Here is a 7,190-nt window from a genome sequence, read left to right as displayed (position 1 = left end):
AGTTATGTTTAGTTCTCTCTTACTAGCCCAACATATTTTAATCCTAGAGTCCAGCAGCTTTTGTTTGATTTTGTGAAGGTAAGTCTTCGTCTGTACAAGAGATATGCTAGTAACACTTTAGTTTGTAAAGTTGGATTTTGTGATCCACACAATCAAAGACTTTGTGGCAAGGTAACAAAATATACTGAGACAGTAAGTTTTGCAGAGTAGTTCTGCCAGCACTTCATTTGTGAGATCTTGTACTACTTTCTCTGTGGATAATCCTTTATAAATGTCAATGTGATAGGCAGTTAACAAATTCTGCTCATTTAAATAAACAGTACTCTATCACATATCACTTCCTTAAACACCTTTAAGTTTACTGGAAGGATCTGTTACTAGATGTGGTTTGCTGATTTCCAATTTTATAGATGGATGTTGTTGTAGCAAATTCAGATCTGTCAGAAAATATGCCCTGAGTCACTGACTGATTACAAAGATAGCTTAAGGATAGTGTTTTCAGGTCAGCACAAGATTTTAATATTCTTCTAGAAACATCATTGTAGCCAGCAGAATTATTACTTTTTAGTGACCTGATTTATTCTGTAATCTCCTTAGGGGCTGTTTTTTTGAAACTAATGTTCATTAGTGGTGCATTCAGCACCTACACAAGTAAACCAGGTGCATCTGTATTCCACTGTTAAATACTGGTTGTTGCCTTTACAGACAGTGTGAGGAGATAATCGTTGAATTTGGTGAGTGATGACTTGAAAGTGTCACTATTTGTCAGACTAGTTTTCTGGGGAGGCTCATTTTAATGTGTGTTACTATTTTTTAAGTACTTTTTTTTTGTAAACTAATTTTTGCCTTATTATTGGAGTGTTTTATATTTTGAGCACAGTAGATGACATAAATTTTCAATCATAAAACAAACACTCAAAGTGCAGTAGGAATGTGATTAAGAAAGAGTTAAATTTCCTGTCCATACTGTTTGCTTTATAAATTTCTCACTAACTTTCTTCCTGTAATTTCTCCATAAACACCATGATCAAGTCACAGTCTATGATTCTCTGTGTAATACTTTTTTATGATCTGTACTTAATGTTCAGTATATTTTATTAATAATAGTTTACCATCATGGTCAGATAAACCACTGACTGTTGGTTGTACAGCTAAATCATTGCAGGTTGTTGGGTCTAAAAACAAGTTGTGAGTAACTGTTGTACTACTTCCTTCCATCTTCATATGGAATTTTTCTGTGAGAAGTAACTAATCCAGAGCTGGATATCAACAAATCCAGCTGCCATCAGTCAGCAGTATCTGGCAGAATTTCATATTAAGATCTCCACAAACAATGATCCTCCAGTTACGTCTGCTGGTCTTTGAGGATCAAGATATTTCCTGCTGGTGGTCTGTAAGCTCCCAATACTACAGGCTTGCATGTTTCCTGATCCATTTTTGTGGAACAGCATTCAAAAAGCTGTTCAACACAATATTCATTACCTGCGGGGCCTTGACATTCTTTGTGTGTGTAGCCACTCTATCTTTCTTCTCATTGGTTAGGCAGTAATGCAATTTAACTCGCATCCTTTTATAGGAATCTGATAAATTTAAGTGATTTCCAAGTGATTATCTGCAATGTAGAAAAAATCTGCTCAAATTCTATCTCTTCATTGTTCTATATGCATGTAAGAAGTTCATTCTTTTTATTAATAGTACCTCTGATATTTGATAGAAGACTAAATACACTTTCTTTAATATCCATGTCTTTGTCCAACTTGCAATACACTGTGTTTAAACTGTATCTCTGTTACTTCTTCAGCTCTGTGTTTTGAATGAATTTACCCTTGAAAAAGGCCTGGGGAACATACTGGAAATTACTGGCATGGGTTGGATTTCCTGTCAAACAGAAAGTCGTCTAGTCATCAAAAGGGATATCTAGAGTGCTCCAATTGTTAATCTATATAGGAATCTATATAGGTGGTTTGGGAGACAATGTGAGCAGCCCCTGTTTTTTTTTCCATGTGATGATGTCATTCACTGTCCAGTAAAGTCTTACAAAATCAAAATGTGTCTGTATGGAATGAAAAGTAGCAAATTATTTTAAACAATGAAAAGTGTTAATATTTGATTATGTGATAAATCATATAAATAAAGATGGTTGATTCAAATAAATGCTTGAGATAACAATTACAATCAAATTAAACTGGAGTCATCACACAGAAAATGGTGTGATGCGGATAAAGCAAAGACTGCATTTTATTTGTAGAACAATTAGAAAATGCAGCACATGTATTGAAATGACTGCCTACACTATGGTTGTCCAGCCTCTTCTGGTGTATTGATGCATAGTATAGGGTACTTGCCAGATAGGACTGAAGAAGAACATCAAAAATTTCAAAGAAGGGCAGCTTGTTTTGTATTATTGTGAAACAGGGGAGTGTGTGTCATGGATATGATATGTGACTTGGGATGGCAATCATTAAAACAAAGACATTGTCCATTGCAACAATATCTTCTCAAGAAATTTCAGTCACTAACTTTCTCCTCCAAGTGCAAAAATACTTTTAATAAAAATAAGAGGAATCAGAGCTCACACACAATGATTTACATGTAAATTTTTTGCACGTGCTGTTTGAGAGTGGAACAATGGTGAAATAGTCTACAATTTGTCCTTTGAACCCTCTGTCAAATGCTTAAATGTAAACTGCCCAGTAGTTATGTGGATGTAGATGTGGATACTGTTTTGGCCAGACTAGATGCTTCAGATAATTAGCCATGCAAGTATCCTCTTGCAAGAACCATTCAAATACAATCACATTGAGTATGATGCAGCCAAGTGAGGGGCAATGCATCAGTCACATCCACACCCTGAGAAATTTTCCAAGCTCAGTTTTAACATCTTTGACAGAATGCTTCATGCATGACTTACCATACTAGAATGAGGAGCACTGTCAGTGAATTGTCTGATGTCATTCTCAGTTGTAAATAGTCTTTGGTCCAAGCTGTTACATATAGCTCCACCCATTATTATTACTTTCTTGTCTAACATCCTTCCTCACACACCCTAAATCACTGCTTTGCACCTAATACCTCCTCTGTATGGTGCGTATCACTCTATCCTTTTCATATTTTCCATTGTTAAAACCACAGATGGCATTCATGTGCTCTACACTTGACTTAAAAATATTAATTATCTAGTGACTGCTTCACAAAGAGTTACGTATTAGCTTCTGACAGTCTCCTCCATAATTATGACTGCGCAATTAGACTTTGTTGGCTAATTTTCTTCTACACTCATGTGGCAAGATACACTTGGTGTCATTTAACTGTAAAGTCCGATAGTTGTGGTAAGAACACATTTTACTATATGGTGTTCTCCTCTATTGTGTGGCCATCATTCTTAATTCTACTCCACTTATGTTTAAATGTATTGAATACTAGTTCAACCCCATATGTTTGACGAATCCTTCAACAGTAACCCAAATAGGGCAATTTAATGTGTTATACCATGTCAGTCCTGTTTTTATTTGTTCAGATAACAACTCAGTTGTTGTTTTACATTTTGTATTTTAGCTATGTTACAGGTCACATGTATCTTAATCACTCGAAAAAGACTATTTTTGTTGTTGGTGGTATTACCTTCAGTGCAGATACAGCTGTCCACACTAGCCTATCCTTTGAAAGCCTCTTCATTGCTGTATAACTATTGCTACTGACACTTATTTGAACCTGCTTAAGGTGTTCAGGCCTTGGTCTCATTCCACAATTTTTACCTCCTATAACAGTCTAATCTTTAGTATTCTCCTATAGCACTACATCTGAAAATCTTCTGGCCTCATCTTGTTTGGACTGTTTATCAACCATGTTTCACTTTCATACAATACTCTCCAGACAAATACTTTCAGAAAAGACATTTAATATTTTTATGGATAATTGGTCTTCTGCATGGTTTGACACAGTGCACCATGAATTCTTCTTCTGTGACAACCTTCGCATCTCAATGTAATGCTTTCACTCAATGTACTCAATTATTTCTTCTTCCTGTGGAAATCCATAGGCCTTCCCTCAAGCCTTCTTCCAATAATATTGTATTCCGTAGCTTGTCAAGGGATGTTTGTGGTGGTTCTTTCCAACCCATCCTTTTTGGTTAGTGGCTGTACCCCAGATCTTTCCTTATTTCTTTATTTTTTTCTGTCTCCTCTTGTGCAGCCTTTCACTGATCTAAGGAACTTCATTTTTGAAGTTTCAAGTTGTATTAGGTCTTTTGATCTTAATGCCCTACTTTCTGTTCTGTATAGCACTGTGGGAAGTGCCAGGACTTAATAAAATTTTGTTTCAGTTTTTTCTTCTCATGTTACCATTCGGTGTTATTCTTAGTGTACCACATATATGTTAATAGGTGTTAATTTTCTTATTTTTCATCATTCTCTTCTTCAAAAGGTGTATCATAGCCTAGATATTGGAAATGGGACACCTGTTCTGTTATTATACTGTTGATGATTTGCCTTGCCCTATTCTCATACCTCTTAGGCATTTCCTGACCAGATCGTTGATGTAGGTGTTGAATAGAGTAGATGGCATACTACAGCCTTGCCTTACTCCCTGGTTTATCTCTATTTCTGGTGTCAGTTCTTTGCCATTATCTATTCTTATTTTGGTGTTTTTGTATAGAATATTGTTATCACATGCTTGCTCTCCTCTTTTTTTTTGGGGGGGGGGGGGGGGGGGGGGGGAAGTAGCAAAAACAATTGAGGTCATAAGCACCCATGTTATAACCATGAAACATCAAGAAATAAAAGATGTTAAAAGTGACTATATGTTAAGGCCAATTCATGGAGAAAACTCCAAAAAATACACCATGGAGACAGTGGGGTTACCAAACAAAAGTTTACATATCCTTCCCCTTATTGCTATGAAAGATACAAAGTAAAACGTGGCTGACAGTCCATGTGTCATACAGTAAAACAGACGGCAAACATACACTGGAACGCAAACAGTTAAAAAAAAAGGGCATCGAGTCAGTAAATGGTGAACAATCAGAGGTTGATGACAATATGCACAAAGTGGTGGATGATCGTAACAAATGGCAATAGCTAGAATGACAGTGGCCAATATGCAACCTAGCTAATATTATCTCCTCACATTGAGAGGGCCGAGAAGCGGTTGGCCAAGTCATTGGGAGAGATTTAATTGCCTGGAGCTTGTTCCCGTGAAGATAAGACTGGTTGTGATGCCAAAATGACACCACCTGCCAATAGACAGCAACACAGAGATCATATAAAGGAATGGAAGAGCTAGCAGGCTGAGGTAGGACGACTGCAGCCTTGGCAGCAGTGTCAGCAGCCTCATAACCCTTCAGACCAACATGACCAGGAACCCACAAGAACATCATAGTGGTTCGCTCAACAGCAAGCAAGTGGAAGCTTTCTTGCACTAAAAGATGAACTGTGTACAGCACACAGGGGCTCTGAAGGGCACTGAGAGAATTGGAGCATACGACACAAGTAAAAAGTGTGTCTCACTATATGTACTCAGTGGTCTGATAGAGGATGAGGAGCTCTTCTATAGAAATCGAGCAGTGTTCTGGAATCCAATACCAAAAATGGTCGGTGCCAATGCTGAAGTCCCATGCAACACCACAGTCAGTGTTAGAGCCGTCAGTGAACACAAAGATCCTGTCACTAAGTTTTGTGCAAAGATTGAGGAACGTCATTGATAGATCGAATCCAATGTAGTGTCCTTGAGAAGTGAATGAAGTCCAAGATGAACACAGGCTGCTGTGAAGGTAATCTGTAGTGTCCTTGAGTAGCCCAAAGTAAACTCTGGAAGATAACAGAGAAGAAGGGCGCATCCTATACTGGCAGTCGAGGGAGTCACTGCAAAAGAGGGCGGACAGACAAATGGAATGAGTATCTGTTGAGGAGGATATCAAGCCAGTATGACAGTGATAGTTCAGCAGCTTCTGCATAGAGACTCTCAACCAGGCTAGTGTAAAATGCACCAGTGGCCAAACATATTCTATTATGGTGGATTGTGTTAAGATGGTGTAAAATGGATGGATGTGCAGAGGAATAAAGGAAACACACACAGTCTAGTTTTGAACAGACAAGGGACCAGAACAAGTGTAGGAGGTTGGTTTGATCTGTTCTCCAGGAAGTACAACTCAGGACACATAGGACATTGAGGGACCAGGTACAGCATGCAGCCAGGTAAGACATGTGGGAGGACCAAGAAAGTTTCCTATTGAGCATGAGCTCCAGGGATTTTGTGGTTTCAGTGAATGTAAAAGGAACAGGCCCAAGATGTAGACAAGATGGAAGAGAACCACTGTGCCACAAGAAATTCATGCAAACAGTTTTGTCTGCAGAAAAGTGAGGGGAATTGTCAATGCTCCAGAAGTAAAGATGATCGAGACATCATTCAAGGAGTCAAGTCAGTGGAATATAACTATACAGCCTTCCTCAAAATTCATATGAAATGTCTGATAGACATAGGAGACAAGTCTGTGGAGGACTGCAATAGATAGAGAAAGTTGTCAATGTAAAGGGAGATGGCGATGACTGGCTGGAGAGGAAAAGAGGATGACACTCGGGACGGAGCCTTGAGTTACCCCATTCTCCTGATCAAGGAGTCCCACAATGCCTAACCCACATGTACCTTGAAAACTCAGTCTTTTAAAAATTCCTGCAGGAAATGGGGCAGGCAGCCTTGGAAGTCCCATATGCATTCAGTATGGAGGATACCAGTCCTCCAGTAGGTGTCATAGACTTTCCCCAAATCAAGAAACACAACCGCAATATGTTACTTACCCAGAAAATCATTCATGACATGGGTTGACAAAGTGAATGCAGAACCATGCACTCAAAAAATCCACATTTTGCAGTGGTTAGTAGATTATGAGACTCGAGCCATCATCACAAGTGGAGAAATGTTGTGCTTCAATGGTCACCAGGGAGGAATAAATCCTTCAGTCGGCCTTAGAAAGTTGCCAATTGGGTTTACATGCAGGTGGAGTAGGAATTAGCAAATGGATAGTTCACAGGAAATGGTCACTTGAGTACATATCAGGGACAGTGGATCACTCAAGATGACAGGCAAGCTGGGCAGTACAGAACGAGAAGCACAAATTGGAATAGGTGTCACAATCTGAAAGAAACGTGGGTGCTTCATTGTTAAGACAGATGAGGTCAATTATGATTATGATGGCG

Source organism: Schistocerca piceifrons, chromosome 9, assembly GCF_021461385.2.
Source record: "Schistocerca piceifrons isolate TAMUIC-IGC-003096 chromosome 9, iqSchPice1.1, whole genome shotgun sequence".
Taxonomy (NCBI): Eukaryota; Metazoa; Arthropoda; class Insecta; order Orthoptera; family Acrididae; genus Schistocerca; species Schistocerca piceifrons.
The sequence above is the reverse complement of the archived record's forward strand: the minus strand, read 5'-3'. Positions refer to the sequence as shown.